At 34.2% G+C, this 13,912-nt stretch overlaps 5 non-coding genes across 5 annotated transcripts; 3 read left to right on the top strand and 2 right to left on the bottom strand.

Annotated features, from left to right (window-relative positions):
• Window positions 1-391: 391 nt before the first annotated feature.
• MIR399O (microRNA MIR399o) lies at window positions 392-455 on the top strand. The gene has a single exon (NR_127274.1). It is a non-coding gene; the product is annotated as a microRNA MIR399o (primary transcript).
• Window positions 456-4,819: 4,364 nt separating this feature from the next.
• MIR399D (microRNA MIR399d) lies at window positions 4,820-4,883 on the bottom strand. The gene has a single exon (NR_127215.1). It is a non-coding gene; the product is annotated as a microRNA MIR399d (primary transcript).
• Window positions 4,884-7,022: 2,139 nt separating this feature from the next.
• MIR399F (microRNA MIR399f) lies at window positions 7,023-7,086 on the top strand. The gene has a single exon (NR_127217.1). It is a non-coding gene; the product is annotated as a microRNA MIR399f (primary transcript).
• A 2,823-nt stretch (window positions 7,087-9,909) lies between these two features.
• On the bottom strand, window positions 9,910-9,973 carry MIR399C (microRNA MIR399c). Its single transcript, NR_127214.1, has one exon. It is a non-coding gene; the product is annotated as a microRNA MIR399c (primary transcript).
• A 2,290-nt stretch (window positions 9,974-12,263) lies between these two features.
• MIR399M (microRNA MIR399m) lies at window positions 12,264-12,327 on the top strand. Its single transcript, NR_127272.1, has one exon. It is a non-coding gene; the product is annotated as a microRNA MIR399m (primary transcript).
• Window positions 12,328-13,912: the final 1,585 nt, after the last annotated feature.

The raw sequence follows: 13,912 nt of genomic DNA, 5'->3' as shown, positions 1-13,912 counted from the left end.
TTTCACTCCTAGAGTGCAAAAGGCACACACTTTAAAGGCATAAAATCATGCAGCATCAACTTTCAGCAACTTTTTCATGAGGGAATCTGATGAAAATATTTTTAAAGGAATTACTTTCAGGAAATGAAACTGTAAAGGATAAGAAATTTACCACATTTTTTTACTCAAGAAAAAGCAATCCCATAATGCAAGAAGATATCCACAGACCACAACTAGAACCAAAAATCACATAGGATATGCTGATTCTCTCCAAGGGTTTATACTGTCTCTTAAACTGAGAAGGAATGCCTATAAAAGCATTGAAGGCTCTGCTGTTATGAACCAGAGGAAGAAGAAAACGAGAGTTGGTGAATGAAAATATATCTTTGAATTTATAAGCGAAACAGTGATAGGGCTACTCTCTATTGGCATGCAATTGTATATTTCAGCTGACACGCCAAAGGAGAGCTGCCCTGTTACTGTCTCTGCTTAATCTACATGCCCTTTGGGCATTCTTAATATTTTGTTCTGAGTCGTTCTGTTCTCGTGCTATTCCAAATATTAAGTCTTGTTTACATTGTTGTGAACCCACCAATTGATAATGTGAATACGATTGTGAGATGTATTCAATTGGCAGTTATAACTCTATTAATGTTACTGTATTAGATTCTATTTTTTGTATTTAATCCTCAAATTATTTTTGTTAACTGAAGATTTATACATAGTTCTGATGAATTAGAATTCAACTCGATTGTAAATCTCAGACAAGCTGCTTAGATGGTTCAAAAGATTTCCATAGCTATGAAATTAACACTTTGGAAATTCAGGTTACAGGATAAATGAGGTTCAGCGGATTACACAAGCTTCTATCAGGAAAATGTATCAAAAGTTACAAAGTGATATATCTAAAGGTACTTGAATATTTTCCAAAGTTTCAAATATACAGTTCAAACTCGAGGAATATTTATTCTGGAGTTTGAATTAGTTAAGTTTATAATATTGGTTCGAAATAATGTCTTCTCCAGAAGACTCTAGCCCTGTTAATTATGATATCGGGGAGCTCAACATTGATTCGGAAAAGGCCAACTGGTTCAGCTGCAGCTCAAAGACCATTTTACAGTTGTAACATTAGACTTGTAGTTTTATTCTGAGCCATTTTATGTGTAACTACAAATACTTGATTCATTTTGTAGTAAAGTTTGATACATCAATCATTCTCAATTCCACAAATATTTTGTTTATATAATCTTCTTTTTCTCTCTCGTTTTGCCGGGGCATTTCCACCAGGGAAATTTCCATCTAATTTTTGCAAGTCTAATTTTAACATGGTATCATAGCAGGCAAATGAACTATACTTGTTCCTCTCATTAGAGCATCATATCCTCGAAGCTAGATTTTGTATTTTGATTGATTTTCAAAAAACAATATATGGATAGGGTTCAATTTCTGATTAAACAGGGGTTTACTCTATTCTACTTCTGGTTCAAAGGTTTCACAATGGATTACGGTGATATTTAAGGCGTTCATGATAATGTATTATTTCGGGCATTGTTGAAAATCAAGAACAAACATCAAGCTTTCATGGTGATTTTACAGAAGAGAGTGAAAAGGAAGAGGATGAACAAGGAACAAGTTCATTTCAGTTCACAAAGTTTCAGACAGAACAATTTTGATACACCAAAAGTCAGCAAATTACGTGGAAAAGATCACAAACCGCAGATCACTTAGGTGATAGATTAAAGCAGAGCCATCCACGTGGATCTAATAGTGGTACAAATCCAGAAGTTTCTCAGCTAGTGCATTTGCCTAGCACGTGATAGCTATTACAGTCTGTTAGAAGAAAACAAATAGAAAAATGACTAGTGTAAATAGTCATTCTTGTTACCGTTATTATTAGAAGTAGGATTATCTTCTTGTTACCGTTATTATTAGAAATAGGATTATCTTGTATAAATAAGGTCAAGCATGTACAATATAAAGATACAAGAAATATACAGAAAATTTCTCCAAGATTTCATCCATTTTTTCCAATAGGCATGGTGACTGATCTTAGAATTTATTCTAAGTTGAAGACTTTTACTTCCTCGGGTTTCAGAAGAAGAGTGGTACTATCTTCTCTTATCTTCGTATTGTGTGTATCATTCTGCTCCTCAGTACTTCTTCTTGTCTATTGATACACCAAATGTGACCTCGATCATCTACTTCTTCTTATAGCCATCAAAATCATTTAGTTTCCCTTTCTTTGGTGGAACTGGCTTTGTGGCAAGGGGAAACAGCATGTTAATCTCTTTTTCTGCCAAAAATAAATTGGGGTCATATGCTCTTTCTGTGAGCAGATAAGTTTTGCTCAAAGAGTCTAATATAAGGCAAAGAAGCTTGTCCTTTTGTGTCTTGCATATATCACGTGATATACACATATGGCAGTGATGTCATTGTCAATGAAAATCCAAAAGTCAACGTATGACTATGGCTCTGATACCATGTAGAGAATAGCAGAAGAAAAGTATGATTAGAAAAATCTTCTGCTAGCCCAAGTTCGTCAAATAAGATCGGAACATTCAACTAAAGTAAAGGAAGCTAGAAAGTAAAAAGAAGAATTCGGAAAGAAGAACTTTGTAACAGAAGAAGACTCTTTGATTTAGGTTTTGGGTTTTGGTTTATATACAAATGTGCAAGACCATCCTCTATTTATACTTGTTCATGGATGGTTCTAGAAATTTTTCTAGATACATCTACAAAAAAAATTCTAGTGAACTTTATCTTCTAGATATCTAGTTATTTCTTTAAGATAATTATCTTAGATACTATCCTAGACTATTCTAGAAACATTACAAGAATAACCTATCATATTCCAAAAAATCAACTTTAATTTTTCACAAGAGCAAAATATAAAGACTCAACAACCTAGAACTAAATGATATCAGTTGTAAGTAAGGAACAGGGTTCTTCAGTTGTTGGAGCAGTCTTGTTGAAGCACCTTGGTGACTTTGCAGAGAAAATTTGAATATTTTGATTTCACCAAACTTGGGTTTTCATCTCTTGGTATGTTGAATACATATGGAGGATGAGAGAAGTGAAAACTTGGGCAATTAAACCAGAGAGGGGGACAACAACAACTTTTCTGCAGGGCATAATACATATATTGGACCTTAAACTTGGCTTTCAAATTTTAACTTTGACCTCCAACTTTCATAGTGCACAAACAAGCACTTTAACTATCCAATCTTTTAATAAATAAACACGCGATTTTTGGAGCCAAGAGCGTGAAATGCAAACGCTGCCACGTGTATTAGTGAGCCACTCAATGGCTGCCAACTAATTAAACACTTTTACACGTGCATTTTTGAACTAAAAAAAAATTAATTAATTAAGGGTATAGTTGTCATTTCAGCATTTTTTTTTACTGTTGTAGGCCTCAAAAATCACTCCTACTCGCGCAAAAAATGTGCACATCACGCGTTTTGCCAGGTAAGACACGCGTGTTTATTTATTAAAAGGTTGGATAGTTAAAGTGTCTGTTTGTGCACTATGAAAGTTGGAGGTCAAAGTTAAAATTTGAAAGCCAAGTTTAAGGTCCAATATATGTATTATCCCTTTCTGCAGTGCTGCATTTCTACAAGACTACAACAGTGACAACAACTTTACAGTTGTGGACAGCTGTGAGAGTTGACTCGTACATATCGTTCTGATGCTTACCTTGTCCCTCATTAATTCCCCTATGATATGAGATCCTCTGAAAGATAGTTCCCCATGAATGAGCATTTAAATCATACAACAGATCAGCCTGGTGTGTATTTGGTCCCTCATCTCGTTCCTCGGCAAGTTTGTCAAATCATCAAAACAAAGCATAGTAATGCAGTGACTATGCATCATCAAACACATTGATGAGTTAGCGATAATCACCCCCTAATTTGTCTCAAGACTGTCAATCAGTGTTTTTCAAAAAAAAATAAAATCAAGGATTAGTACAACACCATCCAGGAACCTTTACTGAAAAATTAGTATACCATATGAATCTTTCAAAGTTTGGATCTATCATGGAGTAAAAGAATATATTGCAGATTAGGAATATTCAACATATGCCTTCTTGAAATCTACATTGTGGTCAACAGATATATAGTAGCAACAAGTACATCATGCCACCCTGCTTGAAATTTAGGTTCAGGATTTAGAGAAGAACATATTAACTCAGCAGCGGTGGATAGAGTATGTAAGCAACTTTTGCATCAGAGTTATAACATTAAGCAGAAACAGTAACCACGCAACTCCCCTTTGGCATTTCATCTGAAATATGTGATGAATAAATAACCGCATGCCAATAAAGAGTACCCCTATCACTGTTTCTTCTTGTTAGAGAAGAACAAAGTGACTTACCAGTGGCGGATGTAGAGAAATAGCAGAAGAAAAGTATAACCGGAGAACCCTTCTGCTAGCCCAAGATCGTTAACTAAGATCAGAAGACTCAACTAAGGAAGAGGAAGCTAGAAAGGAGAACTTGATTATGAAAGAAGATTCTTTTATTTGAGTTGTTCTTGGGTTTGGGTTTTGGGTTGCTTACAAATGTACAAGACCACCCATATTTATACTTGTTCATGGATGGTTCTAGAAATTCTTCTAGGTACTTCTACAAAGAAAATTCTAGTGAACTTTATCTTCTAGATATCTAGATATATTTTAAGATAATTATCCTAGATATTATCCTACACTATTCTAGAAACATTACTAGAGCAATCTATCATATTCCCAAAAAATCAACTTTAACTTTTTCACAGCGGATACAGTATGTAAATAGTGGGTTCAACAGCTGTTGTATCAGAATAACATTAAGCAGAGACAGTAACAGGGCAGCTCTCCTTTGGCATGTCAGCTTAAATATATAGGTGCATGCCAATAGAGAGTAGCCCTACCACTGTTTCCCTTATAAATTCAAGAATACATTTTTATTCACCAACTCTCTTTTTTCTCATTTTTCTACTTCTGTTTCATCACAGCAGAGCCCTCCAATCTTATATAGATCATTCCTTCTCAGTTTGAAAGACGGTATAAACCCATAGAGAATCAGCATATCCTTCAATTTTTATGTCTTCTTGCTTTTTCTAGGGTCAGAAAATGGGGAACTTTCGTATCCCTTTTACCATTTCATTTTGTGGCTTTTCGGTTTCTGAATGCTAATAACTTAACTAGGTGTCTTTTGTGACTATGAAGTGTGTCACTTGACTCTTTTACAGCATATTCTTGGTCATATTCCTCATTTTCCTCTTCTTTTGTCCATATCGACATTTCTATGTAGGGTCACTTGTGGTTTCGTGTGGCTTTTCAATTTCCTAGTGCCACTCTCACTTAATTAGGCTGGTAAATTTTTCTGATCTCAAGTCTTTCAGAAGTTGAGAAACAAAATTGATTTAGCAAAAGTGTAGGATGACAAAATAAAAGTTGGATGGCGCTTTTTGAGTTCTCTCATATTACTCAAAAGTGTCGTCATTTGTTCCAGTTTGCATATCACGCTAACCCGAACTAATTGACTAGCTGTGGCAGTTTAAAATCATTTTGCACCTTTCAACATGTACGGTATGGTATCAATTTAGCGGATTTCTGTGCAACAAAAAACAATCCTTACGACTTTAAGACATTCAAGTATAATGAAGCTGGACAATTGGTGTCCAAGTCTGGATCAATGCTACATAAGCATACATTCATATAATACCATCCTAGTTTCTAGCTCCAGCAAATCTGTCCCTCAAACCTATGCCCCATATACCCACATCACATCTATATTTATATCCATATCAATATCGATATCAATATTATTTGAAAGTGAACTTCTAAATTAGAAAGTTGAATCACCTGAATATCCTTCTAAATAGTTAATCTGAATCTATATCGTACTTATAGATTAACTAAATGGTGTCAAGTAGTGTATAATTGATAAAAGCCACCTATTTCCGGCAGTTGACAAACAAAGTCGTCGAGTCAGACATTTCAAGAGCCAAACAATAAAAGCCACTGTTTGGAATAAGGGCGTTCATTGTTTGGAGAAGCAAATCACTGCAGAGACTTCTAAAACAGACTTAAGTTCAGTTAGTTGGCTACCTGAACTTTTACATTGCTGGTGATGACTCGATTCCCACCTCGTAATATCCTACCCCTTTCCCCCTTCTCTACCCCTATGTAATAAAAAAAAGATATAGGAAAAATAATGGACAAAAAATAATGATAAATTATAAAAATATATATTCTAAAAGGACAAAGGCGTTTTCATCAAGAATGTCTATCATATTATATTTAGGCAGTAGTGATGTGAGGCAATTCGATTGTTCAGTTTGTCTCTTGAAAAAAAAATTCAATATGTGCTTGTTGTCTTAGATAGCATCCAGAATTGAACTGTGTTGATATATCATATATGCTGCTGCAGTTGCTCATCTCTATTGTCTTAAGAGTAAACTGGCATAATATCTTAAGATTACTCTTCATTTCATGGCCTCTAAAAGAGCTGGAATCCTAAAAATTACATAACATAAGCAAGAGTGGAATTAGTGAAATCGAAAAGCCGCATGAATAACAAAAACCAAAACCAAATAGAAAACGTAACATAGAAATGTAAAAGAGAAAAGAAGAACAGAAAAAATAAAGAATATGATGAAAGGATATTCTATTTGAAGATCCTTGAGTCAAATGGACACACTTCAAAGGCACAAAATCATGCAGCATCAACTTTCAGCAACTTTTCCCTAAGGGAATCTGATGAAAATATTTTTAAAGGAGTTGCTTTCAGGAAATAAAATTGTGAAGGGATAAGAAAGTTAGATATTTTTTACCATAGAAAAAGCAATCCCATAATGCAAGAAGATATCCGCAAACCACAACTAGTACCAAAAATCATATAGGATATGCTGATTCTCTCCAAAGGTTTATACCGTCTCTTAAACTGAGAAGGAATACCTATAAAAGCATTGAAGGCTCTGCTGTGAAGAACCAGAGGAAGAAAAAGAGAGATTCAGTGAATGAAAATATGTATCTTTGAATTTATAAGCGAAACAGTGATAGGGCTACTCTCTATTGGCATGCAATTGTATATTTCAGCTGACATGCCAAAGGAGAGCTGCCCTGTTACTGTCTCTGCTTAATCTACATGCCCTTCGAGCACTTTAAATATATACAGTGTGATGTTTTGAAGGTATTTTTCTACTTTTCATAGTGAGTCGTTGTGTTCTCATGTTATTCCAAATATTAAGTCTTGTTTACTTAATTGTGAACCCACCAATTGATAATTTGAATGCGACTGAGAGATGTATTCAACTGTACATTTTTGTTAACTACATAGTCCTGATGATTAGAATTTAACTTGATTGTAAATCTCAGACAAGTTGCTTGGGTGGTTCAAAAGATTAAAAAAGCTAGGAAATTAACACTTTGGAAATTCAGGTTACAGGATAAATGAGGTTCAGCAGATTATACAATTTTCTATCAGGAAAATGTATAAAAAGTTACAAAGTGATTATCTAAAGGTACTTGAAATTTTTTCGAACTTTCAAATATACAGTTCAAACTCGGCGAATTATTCTGGAGTTTGAATTTGTCAAGTTTATAATTTTGGTTTGAAATAATGTCTTCTCCAGACGACTCTAGCCCTGTCAATCATGATATTGGGCAGCTCAACATTGATTTGGAAAAGGCCAACTGGCTCAGCTGCAGCTCAAAGACCATTTTACAGTTGTAACATTATACTTGTAGTTTTATTCTTAGCCTTTTTATGTGTAACTACAAATACTTGATTCATTTATGAAATATAGTTTGATACATCAATCATTCTCAATTCCACAAATATTTTGTTTCTATAATCTCCTTTTTCTCTCCCGTTTAAGCCACAGGGCATGGGCATTTCCACCAGGGAAATTTCCATCTAATTTCTGCAAGTCTCATTCTAACATGGTACATTTGGGTTACAAGCAGGTCATTCTTGAAACAGATTTTGAATATTGTTTGCATGCTGTGATTCATTTGATTTCCTCTAATCACCCTCAAGCACAATTGATCCAAGCTTGCAAGAATCTTGTTCAAAGGGATTGGCAGTGGTTCTGTAAGCATACTCATAGAAAAGAGCAGTCAAATGAACTATTCTTGTTCCTCTCATTAGAGCATCATATCCTCAAAGCTAGATTTTGTATTTTGATTGATTTTCAGAAAAAAAAAAATATATATATATGGATAAGGTTCAATTTCTGATTCAACAAGGGTTTACTCTATTCTACTTCTGATTCAAAGGTTTCACAATGGATTTACGGTGATATTTAAGGCGTTCATGATGATGTATTATTTCGGGCATGGTGACTGATCTTAGCATTTAATCTAAGTTGAAGATTCCCCTTATTACCCTTAGTGGAAAAGGTTCAATGATATGATGATTGCTTGGATCACTAGCTCCTTATCTAGGAACATTTCTAATTTTCTACTAGTGTTTTAAGGTATATGACACTAATAGGGAAACTTTGTTGGAAATTAATGAGAGATTTTTGGCAATCAAACAGGTCTAAGTTCATCCAATTTCAATGACATTGTTCAATTTCCAGAGAACTTCAAACATTGCCTCATATTTCACTAGACTGTGAAGCCTTTGGGATGAGATGAGGGGTCATATGCTCTAGTGGCCCCTAGCCCAAGTTTCTAGAAGAACTGAAGTTCTTTTGGTTCCTAACTTGGTTGAATAATTTCTATTCCACATTTAAGAGCAATATACTAATGATATCTCCCCTTCCCTCTATTCGTAGATCTTACTCTGTGTTAAAACATGACAAGAAATAGAGAGAGAACTCACATTTTTCAGGCTTCTCCACTAAATGAGCCTCAGTCTCTTCCTCGTCTGCTCCTTCTGGTGCCGAATAAGTTTTAATCAAAGAGTCTAATTTAAGGCAGCGAAACATGTCCTTTTGTCTCTTGCAAATATTTCAAGAAGTCAGGACACACTTTTAAGAAGTGTTATAAGTTCAACCATTTTCCTCTGTCTTCAAGTTCATTAAGACCAAAAGATCCAGTCTTTTGTGTCCATGTTGATAATTTTATTCCAATACTCTTAGCTTCCACATCCCAACTTGTTGATCATTCAGAACATGAATTTACTTAGACGCAATAGGAATATCTCATGTCGCTTCCTTCCAAATAATCAAATCTCTCCTAGATTCAATAATTATACTTTTTGTAGTTAAATTTGTGTTTTTTCATGCAAGTTCATCATTTCAATTAGGGGTAGATACTTTCTTTGACTCAGGGGCCGCTAGCCACATGACTCCATTTGTTTGTTTATCAGTGTATATCACATTGTATTTCCATATATCTCATGTATACCATTTATATCTGTATATATAATCCACGATCATCTGTAATTTATGTGAAACACCCCCTAATTGTGTCAAGACTGACAATGCTCTGCCAATCAGTGTTGCAAAAATAAAAAAAATACTCAAGGATTAGTACAACACCATCCAGGAACCTTTACTGGAAAATTAGTATACCATATGAGTCTTTTACAGTTTGGATCTATCATGGAGTAAAAGGATACATTGCAGATTATTCAAAATATGCCTCCTTGCAATCTACGTTGTGATCAACAGATATATTGTAGCATAATATGCCTTGTTATAATTTAGTTTCAGATTTTAGAGAAGAACATATTAACTCAGCAGCGGAGGATAGAGTATGTAAATAACTTTTGCATCAGAGTTATAATATTAAGCAAAAACGGTAACCGCGCAACTATCCTTTGGCATTTCATCCGAAATATGTGATGAATAAATAACCGCATGCCAATAGAGAGTATCCTTATCACTGTTTCTTCTTGTTAGAGAAGAACATAGTAACTTACCAGTGGCGGATAGAGTATGTAAATAGTGGGTTCAACAGCTGTTACATCAAAATAACATTAAGCAGAGACAGTAACAGGGCAGCTCTCCTTTGGCATGTCAGCTTAAATATATAGGTGCATGCCAATAGAGAGTAGCCCAACCACTGTTTCTCTTATAAATTCAAAAATAAATTTTTATTCACCAACTCTCCTTTTTCTCATTTTTCTGCTTCTGTTTCATCACACCAGAGCCTTCCAAGCTTATATAGGTTATTCCTTCTTAGTTTAAGAGACGGTATAAACCCATGGAGAATCATCATATCCTGCCCCTTTTGTGTCTTCTTGCTTTTCTGGGGTCAGAAAATGGGGAACTTTCGTATCCCTTTTACCATTTCATTTTGTGGTTTTTCGGTTTCCGAATGCTAGTATCACTTAATTAGGTGTTTTTTGTGACTATGAAGTGTGCCACTTGACTCTTTTACAGCATATCCTTGGTCATATTCCTCACTTTCCTCTTCTTTTGTCCATATCAACATTTCTATGTAGGGTCGTTTTTGCTTTTGTGTGGCTTTTTGATTTCCTAGTGCCAGACTCACTTAATTAGGCTAGTAAATTTTTCAGATCCCCAAGTCTTTCAGAAGTTGCAAAACAGAATTGATTTAGCAAAAGTGTAGGACAAATAAAAGTTGGATGGTGCCTTTTGAGTTCTCTCATATTACTCAAAAGTGTCGCCATTTGTTCCAGTTTGCATATCACGCTAACCTGAACTAATTAACAATCTGTGGCAGATTAAAATTGCACCTTTCAACATGTGTGTATGGTATTAATTTAGTGAATTTGTGTGCAACAAAAAACAGTCCTTGCAACTTAAGACATTCAAGTATAATGAAGCTGGACAAATTGCATCCAAGTCTGGATCGACGTTACATTAGAACATAAGAATACTTTCATATGATACCATCCTAGTTTCTTGCACCAGCTAGCCTGTCCCTCAAACCTATGCCCCATTTACCTACATCACATCTATATTTATATCTTTATCAATATCGATATCAATGTAAACTTCTAAATTGGAAAGTTGAATCACTTGAATATCCTTCTAAATAGTTAATCTGAATATATATATATATATATATATATTTCATACTTATATATTAATTAATTGTTTTCTAAGTAGTGTGTAATTGATAAAAGCCACCTATTTCTAGTAGTTGATAAACAAAGTCGTCAAGTCAGACACTTCAAGAGCCAAACTATAAAAACCAGTGCTTGGAATAAGGGTGTTCATTGTTTGGAGAAGCAAATCAGTGCAGAGACATTAGTATAGTATTCTAAAACGCATATCTTAAGTTCAGTTAGTTGGCTACTTAATCTTTTACATTGCTTGTGATGATTTGATTCCCACCTTGTAATATCCTACCCCATTTCCCCTTCTCTACGTCTATGTAATAAAAAAAAGATATAGGAAAAACAATGAACAAAAAATAATAATAAATTAAAAATATATCGTATTCTAAAAGGACAAAGGCATTTTCATCAAAAATGTCTACCAGATTGTGTTTAGGCAGTAGTGATGTGAGGTAATTTGTTTGTTAGTTGTTTGTCTCTCGAAAAGAAGATTTTTTCAATTTGTGCTTGTTTTCTTATATAGCATCCAGAATTGGACTATGTTGATATATGATGCTGCAGTTGTGCAGCTTCAAATGTCTTTAGAGTAAACTGGCAGAAATGATGATACACTTCGAACTTTTATTACGAGTGAACACAACAAACACCTTATTCGAACTTTTATTATGTATAATTGTCAGGCAAAGGAAGCAGTACTCTTCATTTCATGGCCTATAAAAGAGCTAGAATCCTAAAATCTCAAAACATAAGCAAGAGTGGAATTAGGGAGATCGAAAAGCCGCATGAATAACAAAAATCGAAACCAAATAGAAAACGTAACATAGAAATGTAAAAGAGAAAGGAAGAATAGAAAAAATAAGGAATATGACAAAAGGATATGCTGTTTGAAGGTCCTCGAGTCAAATGGCACACACTTCAAAGGCATAAAATCATGCAGCATCAACTTTTTCCTGAGGGAATCTGATGAAAATATTTTTAAAGGAGTTGCTTTAAGGAAATGAAATTGTAAAGGATAAGAAAGTTACCACATTTTTTTTACTCTAGAAAAAGCAATCCCGTAATGCAAGAAGATATCCGCATACCACAATTAGAACCAAAATCACATAGGATATGTTGATTCTCTACTGTCTCTTAAACTGAGAAGGAATGCCTATAAAAGCATTGAAGGCTCTGTTGTGGTGAACCAGAGGAAGAAGAAAACGAGAGTTGGTGAATGAAAAAATATCCTTGTATTTATAAGCGAGACAGTGAACCAGAGGAAGAAGAAACGAGAGTTGGTGAATGAAAATATATTCTTGAATTTATAAGGGAAACAGTGATAGGGCTACTCTCTATTGGCATGCATTTGTATATTTCAGCTGACACGCCAAAGGAGAGCTGCCCTGTTACTGTCTCTGCTTAATCTACATGTCCTTCGGGCACTACTAATATATACAGTGTGATGTCTTCAAGGTATTTTTCTACTTTTCGTAGTGAGTCGTTGTGTTCTCATGTTATTCTAAATATTAAGTCTTGTTTACTTAATTGTGAACTCACCAATTGATAATTTGAATGCGAGTGTGAGATGTATTCAATTATACATTTTAATTTAAAGAGCAGTTATAGCGTTATGAATGATATAACATTCTAATTTTTGTATTTAATTCTCAAATTATTTTTGTTTACTGAAGATTTATACATAGTTCTGAATCTTCTGATGAATTAGAATTCAACTCGAATGTAAATCTCAAACAAGCTGCTTGGATGGTTCAAAAGATTTCCAAAGCTAGGAAATTAACACATTGGAAATTCAGGTTACAGGATAATTGAGGTTCAGCAGATTACACAATTTTCTATTAGGAAAATGTATCTAAAGGTACTTGAAAATTTTCTGAAGTTTCAAATATACAGTTCAAACTCAGGGAATTATTTTGGAGTTTGAATTAGTTAAGTTTATAATATTAGTTTGAAATAATGTTTTCTCCAGAGGACTCTATCCCTGTTAATCATGATATTGGGCAGCTCAACATTGATTCGGAAAAGGCCAACTGGTTCAGCTGCAGCTCAAAGACCATTTTACAGTTGTAACATTAGACTTGTAGTTTTATTCTTAGCCATTTTATTTGTTACTACAAATGCTTGATTCATTTACGAAATAAAGTTTGATACATCAATCATTCTCAATTCCACGAATATTTTGTTTATATAATCTTCTTTTTCTCTCTCGTTAAGCCGGTGTATTTCCACCCGGGAAATCTCCACTAATTTTTGCAAGTCTAATTCTAACATGGTATCATAGCAGGCAAATGAACTATACTTGTTTCTCTCATTAGAGCATCATATCCTCGAAGCTAGATTTTGTATTTTGATTGATTTTTAAAAAAAAACAATGTATGGATAGGGTTCAATTTCTGATTCAGTAGGGGTTTGCTCTATTCTACTTCTGATTCAAAGGTTTCACAATGGATTTACTGCGATACTTAAGGCGTTCATGATGATGTATTATTTCGGGCATGGTGACTGATCTTAGCATTTATTCTAAGTTGAAGATTCCCTTTATTACCCATACTGGAAATGGTTCAATGATATGGGGTGTGTTTGGTACGAAGGAAAACATTTTTCGAAAAATGTTTTCCAATTTTCTCATGTTTTGGTTGGGTTAAATGTTTTGAAAAATGTTTCCAAATCAACTCATATTCCTCCAATTTAAGGAAAATGACTTCCCTTCAAAACTTAAGGAAAACATTTTCCAAAACTCTCTTCCAACTTTAAATTATAATTATTTTTTTGTTGAAAATATCAATTTATTTTGTTCCTATCCTCAAACCAGCCCCCCAACCACCCCCAAAAAAATAATAATTTTAAAGCTTGTTTTTAAATTCAATTTTTTTACCCCACTCCCTCGCAAAAAAATATTAAAAATTATTTTTAAAAGGTATTTTTAATTTCAAATTTTTATTTTTTTACCCCCCACCCACTACCCTCGCCCCC

The sequence above is a fragment of the Solanum tuberosum genome, unplaced genomic scaffold (genome assembly GCF_000226075.1).
Source record: "Solanum tuberosum cultivar DM 1-3 516 R44 unplaced genomic scaffold, SolTub_3.0 scf00154, whole genome shotgun sequence".
In the NCBI taxonomy this organism is placed as follows: domain Eukaryota; kingdom Viridiplantae; phylum Streptophyta; class Magnoliopsida; order Solanales; family Solanaceae; genus Solanum; species Solanum tuberosum.
The sequence above is the reverse complement of the archived record's forward strand: the minus strand, read 5'-3'. Positions and strand labels throughout refer to the sequence as shown.